The following is a 12,500-nucleotide window of genomic DNA, read 5'->3' as shown; positions in this document are numbered from 1 at the left end:
CTACTAGATGGTTCGATTAGTCTTTCGCCCCTATGCCCAAATTCGACGATCGATTTGCACGTCAGAACCGCTACGGCCCTCCACCAGAGTTTCCTCTGGCTTCAGCCTGTTCAGGCATAGTTCACCATCTTTCGGGTCCCAACAAGCACGCTCTTGCTCGACCCCTAGGACGCGGCCTATGGGATCGGCCGGCGATGCGCCTAATGAAAGGATCTCGCCTCGTTTGCCTTCACTGTGCTTTCGGGTTTCGTACTGCCCAACACCTCGCGCGCGTGTTAGACTCCTTGGTCCGTGTTTCAAGACGGGTCGGAGACGTGGCCAGCTTAAGCCGCAGACCCCTGGCGTCTGAGCGCTAACGCGAAGAAGGCCTTGTACAAACTCTAGAGACTGCGAGCAGTTTCCAAAGCCGTATTCCAGCGATCAACACGCAGCCTGTCCGAAGACCGACGCGGAATCTCTCCTCGGTCGCCGAGCCGAAGCTAATCGAACGCCTATAACACTCTTCCGAAGAAGAGCTACCTTGCGAACGACCAAAGTCAGCCCAGCAACCGGTCGCGGCCCTCGCCGAACGCTAGTGCAGCGCCGCGACGCCAGCGCAACCGTAAGAGTCTCCGAAGATCACTCAAACAGTAGGACAGCTCTCGCAGCGCCTGAAAACGTCCGGCGACTCGATGGGCGCCTCCGTTTGCCTCCAAGCGGTTTCACGTACTCTTTAACTCTCTCTTCAAAGTGCTTTTCAACTTTCCCTCACGGTACTTGTTCGCTATCGGTCTCGAGCCAGTATTTAGCCTTAGATGGAGTTTACCACCCGCTTAGGGCTGCATTTCCAAACAACCCGACTCCGGGAAAACCGCTAGGACGAATTACGACCGCCGCCAAGGGCCTAACACCCGCTCTGGGAAAAGGCCTCGATCAGAAGAACGTGGGCAGTCGTTGGTTCGCCGCATGCTGAATTCCATACGCTACATTTCCTCGCCCTCCAAAAAGGCTCGGATTTAGCGCTGGGCTTATCCCGCTTCACTCGCCGTTACTAGGGGAATCCTTGTTAGTTTCTTTTCCTCCGCTTAGTGATATGCTTAAGTTCAGCGGGTCGTCCCGCCCGATCTCAGGTCAAAAGTGATGTACTACAAAAGTACATGCGCTTTGTACGTCGGCCTTTTGAAGTCACTTAACTTATTCTCGAGCACCTACCGTCGTTGCTACCTCACCCGAGGCCAGCAGGCTGCTCACGCTTCAGCTGTGAAATCGCCAGACCAGCTGTCTTTGACGACACGCTCCTTAATTAAGAAACGAGTCGCAGGCACTTTCAAACTAATGAAAGGATCGGTGTGTTAAAGACCCTGAGACGGACGTGGCCCCAGGATTACCCGAGGCCGCAATACGCGTTCAGAATATCGATGCTCAATGTGTCCTGCAATTCACATTACTTCTCGGAGCTAGCTCCGTCCTTCATCGACGCTCGAGCCGAGTGATCCACCGCTAAGAGATCTCTCGTGTTAATCAATCTCAATGCAACCAAAAAATCGTGTTCAAAAAGAAGCGGCCGCGCCAGCACTTGCGTGCTGAATTATTACTCCCGCTGTCAGAAAGCAACGCGACCGAACTATAACAGTTACAGGGCTCGGTCCCTTCGAAGAAGAGACGTCGCTTGAAATCAAATTTCGATTCGTTAATGATCCTTCCGCAGGTTCACCTACGGAAACCTTGTTACGACTTTTACTTCCTCTAAATGATCAAGTTCGATCGTCTTTTCGAACACCGGCGAGTGCGTTGCCGCACGTACCAGGCTCAATCGGAGGACCTCACTAAACCATTCAATCGGTAGTAGCGACGGGCGGTGTGTACAAAGGGCAGGGACGTAATCAACGCAAGCTAATGACTCGCGCTTACTGGGAATTCCTCGTTCAAGGGAAACAATTGCAAGTCCCTATCCCTAGCACGACCGGGGTTCAACGGATTACCCGGACCTTTCGGCCTAGGGAACACACGATGATCCGGTCAGTGTAGCGCGCGTGCGGCCCCGAACATCTAAGGGCATCACAGACCTGTTATTGCTCAATCTCGTGTGGCTAAACGCCACTAGTCCCTCTAAGAAGTTGTCTCCGACCCAATGGGTCGAGCAGCTATTTAGCAAGTAAGAGTCTCGTTCGTTATCGGAATTAACCAGACAAATCGCTCCACCAACTAAGAACGGCCATGCACCACCACCCACAGAATCAAGAAAGAGCTCTCAATCTGTCAATCCTCGCTGTGTCCGGGCCGGGTGAGATTTCCCGTGTTGAGTCAAATTAAGCCGCAGGCTCCACTCCTGGTGGTGCCCTTCCGTCAATTCCTTTAAGTTTCAGCTTTGCAACCATACTTCCCCCGGAACCCAAAGACTTTGGTTTCCCGGAAGCTGCCGGACAGTTCTTAAGTTCGACACTGCCCGATCGCTAGTCGGCATCGTTTAAGGTCAGAACTAGGACGGTATCTGATCGTCTTCGAACCTCTGACTTTCGCTCTTGATTAAAGAAAACATTCTTGGCAAATGCTTTCGCAGTCGTTCGTCTTGCGCCGATCCAAGAATTTCACCTCTAACGGCACAGTACGGATGCCCCCGTCCGTTCCTATTAATCATTACCTCGTGCTCCGAAAACCAACAAAATAGAACCGAGGTCCTATTCCATTATTCCATGCAACATTATACAAGCGTAAAGCCTGCTTTGAACACTCTAATTTTTTCAAGGTAAACTTGCCGGACCACCGCAACACTCAGTTAAGAGCACCGCGAAGGCACCGACCAACAAGAACAACAAGGCCAGTGCTAGCCTTTCGACCGACCAACCTCGCCGTCCCTATATCCAACTACGAGCTTTTCAACCGCAACAACTTAAATATACACTTTTGGAGCTGGAATTACCGCGGCTGCTGGCACCAGACTTGCCCTCCAATGGATACTCGTTAAAAAGTTTAAAGTGTACTCATTCCAATTGCAGGACCTCGTACGAGGTCTGCATTGTTATTTTTCGTCACTACCTCCCCGAGCCGGGAATGGGTAATTTGCGCGCCTGCTGCCTTCCTTGGATGTGGTAGCCGTTTCTCAGGCTCCCTCTCCGGAATCGAACCCTGATTCTCCGTCACCCGTTACAACCTCGGTAGGCCGATACCGTACCGACGATAGTTGATAGGGCAGTTGCTTTAATGAGATGTCGCCAGCACTAGGCCGTGCGATCCGCAAGCTTATCCAGAGTCACCATTGTAACGACCCGAAAGCCGGTTAGTTTTGGTCTGATAAATGCGCGCCTCACGTCAGTTCGGCGCTTTACGCATGTATTAGCTCTAGAATTGCCACAGTTATCCATGTAAAAGCGTACAATCAAATGAACCATAACTGATTTAATGAGCCATTCGCAGTTTCACTGTACGTGAGCTCGTACTTACACTTGCATGGCTTAATCTTTGAGACAAGCATATGACTACTGGCAGGATCAACCAGATAACTATCCGAGGGCGTTTAAACCCGTTGCTCGACTGAGCGTTTTTACTGTATAAATACAGACCTTTTCTATCACTCGGCTTAAAAGCCTTGCGAACGTTACTGAAAGTCGGCGCCGGCCTTTTGCTGTTTAAAGCGCCAGCCCGCGTCGACTGCAGCATGCAGCTATACAACTGACTGTTCTTTCTCCCGACCAACCGTTTGCCTTCTGCCGGTTAACTCGTCAGCAGCAACACGCCATCTGTCTGCTGCAGTTACCCGCCTCGAGCCGTGCCTGCCTGCGTCGGCTACTCGTCTCGACGACTTCGCAAAGCTATAAGCCTACCGCCGCTGGACGCTTGTAGTTTTTCATACGCTGCTCCAATGCGTTTACATAGCACGTTCGCCGCCGCTGCAATAGCCGCGCCTCGGGTGCTAAACAGTAATGCTTTAAGCCCGCTTTCTCGTCAAGTCGACCGAACGCACAAACACGTCTCTCTCACTAGTGTAAAGTAATGCATACGTGTATGATGCTCAAATGTTGCTGTTGAACTTTTTTTGCCGATTTTTTCCGATTTTTTTCAATTTCTTTGTTTCTTTTCGATTATTTTAATGTTTTAAGCTTATTTATGCTACGTTTAAATGTTTTAATACTTTTTTATACTTTATTTAATATGTTTAAAAGAAATAAATAAAAAAAAATATGTATAAACTACTTTTTTTAATGTTTTAAATATATATATATTTATTATAAATAAACTTTATTTGTATTATTTTTTATTTAAGCGTACTTTTTAAATCTTTATATTTGTTTTATCGTTTTAAGCACATTGCGATAAATATAATAAACAAAAAATTGAATAAAAATAATAATAATAAAAAAAAAAAAAAAAAAAACATAAGCTTATTTTATATTTTTATTTTATTTTTATTTAAACTTACTTTTCAAACCTTAATACTCGTTTTATTTTTTTAAGCAGATTGCGATAAATATAATAAACAAACAATTAAATGAAAATAAAATAAAAAAATCAAACATAAGCTTATTTTATATGTTACATTTTATCTTTATTTAAACTTACTTTTTAAACCTTTATAGTTGTTTTATTTTTTAAGCACATCGCGATAGATATAATAAACAAACAATGAAATAAAAATAATAATAATAATAATAATAATAATAATAAAAAATCATAAGCTTATTTTGTATGTTTCATTTTATTTTATTTAAAACTTACAATTTAAACCTTTGTATTTGTTCTATTCTTTTAAGCACATCGCGATAAATATAATAAGCAAACAATTTAATAAAAGTAAAATAAAAAAATCAAACATAAGCTTATTTTATATGTTTCATTTTATCTTTATTTAAACTTACTTTTTAAACCTTTATAGTTGTTTTATTTTTTAAGCACATCGCGATAGATATAATAAACAAACAATGAAATAAAAATAATAATAATAATAATAATAATAATAAAAAATCATAAGCTTATTTTGTATGTTTCATTTTATTTTTATTTAAACTTACTTTTTTAACCTTTATAGTTGTTTTATTTTTTAAGCACATGGCGATAGATATAATAAACAAACAATAAAATAAAAATAATAATAATAATAATAATAATAATAAAAAATCATAAGCTTATTTTGTATGTTTCATTTTATTTTTATTTAAACTTACTTTTTTAACCTTTATAGTTGTTTTATTTTTTAAGCACATGGCGATAAATATAATAAGCAAACAATTAAATAAAAATAATAACAAATAAATAAAACAATACGGCTAAACTATAAAAAGAAAACTAAATAACTGATAAATACTTGTAAAACATTATTTGAAAAATGTATTTTGAAACACAACACGATTGATTTATAAATAATAATATATTTTTAATTTGTGTAGTTCATTTAAAGTAGTCTCCCTTTTTGCTTCTGGTTTTATTAGAGTTATATATAACAATAAATGGTGTAGTTTATTTAAAGTAGTCTCCCTTTTTGCTTCTGGTTTAATTAAAATTATATAACACATACTATAGTAAGTTAAATAAACTATAGTAACTTTATAAAACTACTTTACAAAATACATTTGTATAATTTAATAACTTTAAAATAACTATCAAGAATAAAATAGAATAGCTTTAAGTTTAGTATACAATTGGTATGTAAATTGTGTAGTTTATTGAAAGTAGTCTCCTTATTTGCTTCTGGTTTTACTTGAGTTACATAACGTTAAATAAACATACTTAATAAACGTAACCATCAATACTGTCATTTTAATAAAACTAAGTACAAATACATTGAATTAACATAGAACTTTAAAAAGCCTTCGCTAGTATCTGTTGGTAACAGTAAATAACCTATTATGACTCACAATACAGGAGTGCGAAATTTATTTTTCATTTGATTTTTCAGGTATTTATTTATTTGTGGAAATAAACTTTTTTATTACATTAGAAACTAATTGAATTTTTCCTATAACTATACCTATTATTATATTTAGTATGCTTAAAAGTAATAAAATGACACGTCGCGATTATATAATAAACAAACAATCAAACAAACAAAGAAAAAAAAAAAAAAAAAAACTATTTTTTTAAACTTATATTTCAACTATATGTCTTATTTTATTTTCATTTAAACTTACTTTAAACCTCTGTATTTGTTATATATATATTTCAACACAATACGATTAAACTATAAGACAAACAACAAAATAAAATAATCACATTAATAAATACACTAAGCAAATAGCTAGAATAAATATAAATAGTTCAATATATACAATATATTTCTTCCATTTTTAAGTTACTTGTTAAACATATTTATTTAAAAATGTTTCTTTAGAATATAAAACTAACAGTTCTACAAATAAAGAAATTAAAAAGCCAATACACATAACACTAACTTTTCATAAATTAGATATGCAAATATGAACAAAATAGTAACTAAATTCTAAAGCTTTTGTAAACTGTGAACTTATAAACTTATAATAATAATTGCATATTCACCATTCACAATAGCTTTTTATTTAGTACACAACTGGTCTGTAAATTGTGTAGTTTATTGAAAGTATAATCCCGTTTTGCTTCTGGTTTAAATAAAGTTATACAACACATACTAAAGTAAATTAAATAAAGTAATTCACTACTATCGTATTAAATAAAACCAATTTACAAAATACATTAATTTAAATTAAAGTGAACTTTGAACTTATAATAATAATTGCATATTCACTATTCAGAATTTCTTTAAATTTAGTACACAACTGGTCTGTAAATTGTGTTGGTTCTATTCAAGTACTCTCCTTGTTTGTTTTGTTTTAGTTGTATTTATTTTTAGATACTAGCACATTCAATACACATAATAAAGTAAACCAAATAAACTCTATTAATTTAAACTAAGTACAAATACATTAAGTTAATACAAAACTTTAAAAAGCTTTTGCTAGTATCTGTTGGTAACAGTAAATAACTTATTATGACTCACAATACAAAAGTGCAAAATTTATTTTCGTTTGATTTTTCAAGTAGCCACGCTTTTATTTGTTTTTGGACAAAAAGACTTTAAAGTTTTAGTATAAAAGACTAGTTGTATTAATTTTAACTCAGAAAATTGTACTCTACAAGATGGTGCCATTATTTTTTCGATATCTCAAACTGGTCAAACCACTTTTTTAGCGCTCTAATTGGTTTAAACAGCAAATAAGCAAACAGCAAATAACGTTATCTGATTGGCTAAGGTTTTTGTTTGCTAATAACTAGAATTTTCTTTTCTTTTAAGCGTTAAAGAAATGTAAATAAACGAGTAATAAGTATAAATAGGTCAGAAAGAAAAATAGTACAAAAAAGATGAATTCAAAAAGCAAAGGCCTACGGCACGTGGTATTCCCAAGCGGTCACCCATCTAAGTACTAACCACGCCCGACACTGCTTAACTTCCCAGATCGGACGAGATGGGGTGTACTCAGTGTGGTATGGTCGTAGGCGTTTGAAGGCGTTTACAAGCCTTTATAAACCCTTCGGTTTATTTAAAAAACCTATTTGCACTTGATTTACAATCAATTTGATATTTTAAAATTATTCCTTATAAAATTTTAACCTGAATTAACTTTTTTTTTGTTTTTTTAATCAACAGTTACTCCCAAACTGTACTAAAACTGTATTGTAACTGTACAAAAGTGTTTGTTTAAATAATTGTTATCTATAAATTACCTAAGACCAGGAAAAGTAGAAGTAAAGTTTATTGAATTATTAAATAAATAAAATAAAATCGTAAAATAAAATAATACAATATGTTTACAATTTGTCATTGATCTATCCATTTATGTTATTGCATTACAAATACAAACATTGCATACATTCAAGAGTATTATTCATCAATCTTTTCAATATAATAAGTTTTAAATTTATATTTATTTTTAAATAATTCCTGACATTTTAGATTACCTGAGATTTTTTTTTAATTAAATTAATTTTAGTAATTAAATACTTGACGTTCTATTTTGTTTAATTTGATAACTCAACCATGTTTATTTTTTTTACTAATTTAAAAGAACTATTAAACTAAAAGACATTACATACAGCTTCTAAAAGTTTTAAACACCTTAAAAAATATTATTATTTTAAAGATATATTAAAGAACTAAACAGATATTACTCCTAAAAAATCTTGTTAATAATATATAAAAAGTACTCAAAGTCAGACTCGGAAATATATATACTGTTGTATATCTTACTTGAAGTTCACTGTAATTGACACTGTATAACAAAATTATAAAAATCAACCTATTTATATAGCAAAATATTTCTTTATCTTTGTCGTGGCGCGGTGGGTCAGTGGTCTTATCAGCTGACTCATAAGCAGAAGGTTGTAAGATCGAATCCCGCTAGTCGTCACGAAACACCACTATCGTTCAATGTTCGGGCTTCAAATTCTTTGAGATTATACTGTACTATTTATCTATCTAACTAATCTATCTAACAAATGTTGTTCAATCTAGGTTGTGGGTACTTGGGTCGAGTAATGCCTTTGACTTACAATCTGTTGTGGATTGACAATATTCCTCTATCTATCATTAAACAAATCTATCTAATAAATGTTGTTCAATCTAGGTTGTGGGTACTTGGGTCGAGTAATGCCTTTGACCTACAATCTGTTGTTGATTGTCAACATTCCTCTATCTATCAATAATGATTATATTCAATAATAAATGTTGATTAATTCAGTTGTAAGAAAACCAGTGCGCTGGTTAGGTTGGGTAAGGCCTTCGACTTACAATCTTGGGGATTATCAACGTTCATCACAAGTACAGTAACGATCTCATTGAATTTCCAGTTGGAACATAGGATTGTAGTGGTGGCCTACTTTGTAGGTTTTTTGCCTAGTTTGTTTTTTGCCTAGTAGTGTTTGCCTAGTTTGACAAACTATAGTATATATATTGTATAACTTTACTTGTATTATTTTTTATTTAAATTACTACTTATTATTAAAGAATTAAATTTTTTTAGAAAAAAAAACTATGTATTTTAACTAATGCTTATATTATATGTTTTGTTTTATTTTTATTCAAACTTACTTTAAACCTCTGTATTTTTTATACAATACGATTAAACTATATAACAGAAAAATAATTAAATAATCAAACTATTGAATAAGCAGTTAATTAGTGTGTTTTTTTATGCTTCTTTCATTTTTAACTTACTTGTTAACCATATTTCTTTTATTAAAGTATAAAACTAACAGTTACTAAAATAAAATAATCATAAAGTCAATACACAAAACACTAACTTTTTATAATTTAAATATGCAAACATGAATATAGTTATGAATCTATTATTTATTCAAATAGAATTATTCAAAGCTTATAATTATAAAGCTTTTGTATAATGTTTCAATTACAGTGAACTTTAAGTAAGATAAGTTTTTTTTTTTGTAATAACTACAAAATTGGTATTTTAGTTTATTATTAGTAACTAAATACTTATATTTATTATATTTAAAAAAAAACATCTATACTAACTCTAATTTCAAAGCATATTAAATACAAATTTTACCAACTAAATATTTATTTTTATTTTAATTATTATAACTTTCAAACATAAGCTTGTATACCTTATATACCTATATACCTCATATAGTAGGCTTGACATAACATAACATTATTTAATTCTTTTTGTTTGAAATAAACTCATTTAGTTATTAGTAAATTACAACATAAATGTTTATAACAATATAACTAAGATTTAGCTTTTGAGTTAGTAAACTTTGATAGTTTTCTTTTAATAGTTTAATAATCTTTATTTAAGTTCAAGCAAAATTGCTATATATTTAATACACATACAAAAGTAAACTAAGTAAACGTAATTCAATAGTTTCTATTAAGTAAAAGTAATTACAAATACATTAAGTTAATACAAAACTTTAAAAAGCTTTTGCTAGTATCTGTTGGTAACAGTAAATAACTTATTATGACTCACAATACAAAAGTGCAAAATTTATTTTCGTTTGATTTTTCAAGTAGCCACGCTTTTATTTGTTTTTGGACAAAAAAACTTTTAAGTTTTAGTATAAAAGACTAATTGTATTAATTTTAACTCAGAAAATTGTACTCTACAAGATGGTGCCATTATTTTTTCGATATCTCAAACTGGTCAAACCACTTTTTTAGCGCTCTAATTGGTTTAAACAGCAAATAACGTTATCTGATTGGCTTACGTTTTTATTTGCTAATAACTAGAATTTACTTTTCTTTTAAGCGTTAAAGAAATGTAAATAAACGAGTAATAAGTATAAATAGGTCAGAAAGAAAAATAGTACAAAAAAGATGAATTCAAAAAGCAAAAGCCTACGGCACGTGGTATTCCCAAGCGGTCACCCATCTAAGTACTAACCACGCCCGACACTGCTTAACTTCCCAGATCGGACGAGATGGGGTGTGCTCAGTGTGGTATGGTCGTAGGCGTTTGAAAGCGTTTACAAGCCTTTATAAACCCTTCGGTTTGTTTAAAAAACCTATTTGCACTTGATTTACAATCAATTTGATATTTTAAAATTAATCCTTATAAAATTTTAACTTGATGTAAGTATTTTTTTTATTAAAACCTTTTTTTTTGGTGTTTTAATTACAATTACTCCCTGTAACTTTATTTAAGACTTTGTTTAAAAGATTGTTAACTATATTCTATATTAAATACTATGATTAGAAGTAAAGTTTATTAAGTGATTAAACTAAATAAAAAACAATGTTAAAATAAACATGTTGTGTTTAGTTTGTTTTACTATTTCTCATTGTTCTATTTATAGATGGTTTTGTTTTACTTCAAGAATATTTATAGTTAGTTTCTAAAGAATATCTCATACTACATCAGATTTTACGATTAACTTAATTTTAGGTAATAAAATATTTGACGTTTAATTTAATAACTCATCTATGTTTATGTTATAAAATAATAGTATCTAATACACATACATTATAATATAATAATATGTATAACTAGTTGTTTTACTTTAAAATGAATAATTAAGTGGAAGAATTAAAAGAACTCACATTTTTGAAGAGAGCGTGGAAAACCAGAATAGTCTTTTAAAACATTTATTAAATTATCGATAAATATAGAATACAATAGAATTAAACATATAAACGTAACTGTGGTTGCTTAGAAACTGAACAAGAAAATTTTTAATAAAAATATAAAATAGTTATTATATAGAATTAAAATAAAATAAAAGTAATATAAATTATATTTTTAAACTAAATAACAATTCACGAGCAATATTAGCGCATATCAGAGTATGAGTTTATAATAAAGGAATTGCTTCCTTGATGTTGATACTTACCTTATTCAAATAGAATACATTTTCAGCAATCAGGCTTGTGTTTATCTTAGCGCGCGTAACACAACGTTTGTGGGTTTTGGCACACTTTTGTCGATAGTGGGCGCCCCGCCTTTTAAGTACAGAAATTTCGGGAATTTTCGATTTTCGGAATTCTGACTCGACAGATCGTTTTTGTTTGGTCCAGAGACCCCGTAAAAAATTTTTCAGCCCATTTGAAGCATGATGAAAAAATGTTATTTCGACCCCCTTTTTTTAGGGGTTACGGGGACATCAACCCATTTTTTGGGAATAAAAAACTCCTAGAAAAGGACCACTTTTCTTCTTTTTTCGAATTTCGACTTTTTATTTTTTTGGAAAATTTTTCTATTTTCTTTGTTTGTTCTATTATAATGTCGAAAATATTTTTTTTGAGCTTCGCAACGCATAAGGACTAACGTAAGGTAAGTTTTAAAAGATTTTTTTTTTCGATAATTTTTTCTATATTTTTTGTTTGGTCCATTACAAAGTCGAAAATATTTTTTTACGGCTTCTAAACGCGTGTAGATTAACCGTAGGTAGGTTATTTCGAAATTTAAATCTTTCAATATTAATAATTTTTTAGTAAATTGTTCGATTATGAGGTTTTTATGGCTCTTTCAGCACCCAATAAGTACATTAGAAAATAAAACATGAAATAAAAACATCAACTAAAATGAAAATAACATATTCTGTGAAAAAACCTACGAAAATTCTTTATGAAATTTTCTTTGTCACATAATTGGAAGCTAAGAAAAACCGGAAAATAATTCTTCTTGAGCCATGTTTTTGTATGATAAATAGTATGCAAGCTGCCGATGTCAGAAGACTGTCGACAGCCGAAAAAAAGTCTGTTAAGACTCATTGAAATTGCTCCTGTCCACGGAAATCTTTAGTAAAAGGCGAAAGATTCATTCGTGTACTGAACTGAAGCCAGAGTGATTAGCAACGGTTGCCAAGGCTTTTTCTATGGGCTTTACCATGCTACAGGTTGTGAATAAATGTATACAAACTCCCCCAGAGGGGAGGCGAGCCGATTCCGGAGGTACTGCAATACCGGACCGACTCTTGACGAGCAGGACAATAAATTGTCTGAACTGCACGTCGGTTGACAAAAAGTCGTTTGATCATGGGAAGGACGCGTGGTCCTTCTCGAAGCGATCAAACTTCGAAGAACAGATACTACACTTGAT

The 12,500-nt window shown here is 33.4% G+C and overlaps 7 non-coding genes across 7 annotated transcripts in view; all 7 read right to left on the bottom strand.

Moving 5' to 3' along the window:
• The window catches only part of LOC145847541 (large subunit ribosomal RNA), a 3,621-nt gene extending 2,508 nt beyond the window's left edge, over positions 1 to 1,113 (bottom strand). Inside the window, exon 1 of the ribosomal RNA XR_014371365.1 lies at positions 1 to 1,113. This exon is cut by the window's left edge and continues 2,508 nt beyond it. This is a non-coding gene — a ribosomal RNA (large subunit ribosomal RNA).
• Positions 1,114 to 1,335: 222 nt separating this feature from the next.
• LOC145847526 (5.8S ribosomal RNA) lies at positions 1,336 to 1,488 on the bottom strand. Its single transcript, XR_014371352.1, has one exon. It is a non-coding gene; the product is annotated as a 5.8S ribosomal RNA (ribosomal RNA).
• Positions 1,489 to 1,670: 182 nt separating this feature from the next.
• LOC145847536 (small subunit ribosomal RNA) lies at positions 1,671 to 3,478 on the bottom strand. Its single transcript, XR_014371360.1, has one exon. It is a non-coding gene; the product is annotated as a small subunit ribosomal RNA (ribosomal RNA).
• Positions 3,479 to 7,323: 3,845 nt separating this feature from the next.
• LOC145847524 (5S ribosomal RNA) lies at positions 7,324 to 7,442 on the bottom strand. The gene has a single exon (XR_014371350.1). It is a non-coding gene; the product is annotated as a 5S ribosomal RNA (ribosomal RNA).
• Positions 7,443 to 10,297: 2,855 nt separating this feature from the next.
• On the bottom strand, positions 10,298 to 10,416 carry LOC145847542 (5S ribosomal RNA). The gene has a single exon (XR_014371366.1). It is a non-coding gene; the product is annotated as a 5S ribosomal RNA (ribosomal RNA).
• Positions 10,417 to 12,134: 1,718 nt separating this feature from the next.
• LOC145847533 (U5 spliceosomal RNA) lies at positions 12,135 to 12,249 on the bottom strand. Its single transcript, XR_014371357.1, has one exon. It is a non-coding gene; the product is annotated as a U5 spliceosomal RNA (small nuclear RNA).
• An 81-nt stretch (positions 12,250 to 12,330) lies between these two features.
• Positions 12,331 to 12,500, bottom strand: part of LOC145847528 (U2 spliceosomal RNA) — a 196-nt gene continuing 26 nt past the window's right edge. Inside the window, exon 1 of the small nuclear RNA XR_014371354.1 lies at positions 12,331 to 12,500. This exon is cut by the window's right edge and continues 26 nt beyond it. This is a non-coding gene — a small nuclear RNA (U2 spliceosomal RNA).

This window comes from Thalia democratica, unplaced genomic scaffold (genome assembly GCF_965202585.1).
Source record: "Thalia democratica unplaced genomic scaffold, ktThaDemo2.hap1.1 HAP1_SCAFFOLD_972, whole genome shotgun sequence".
Taxonomy (NCBI): Eukaryota; Metazoa; Chordata; class Thaliacea; order Salpida; family Salpidae; genus Thalia; species Thalia democratica.
This window is presented reverse-complemented; position numbering and strand designations above follow the sequence as displayed.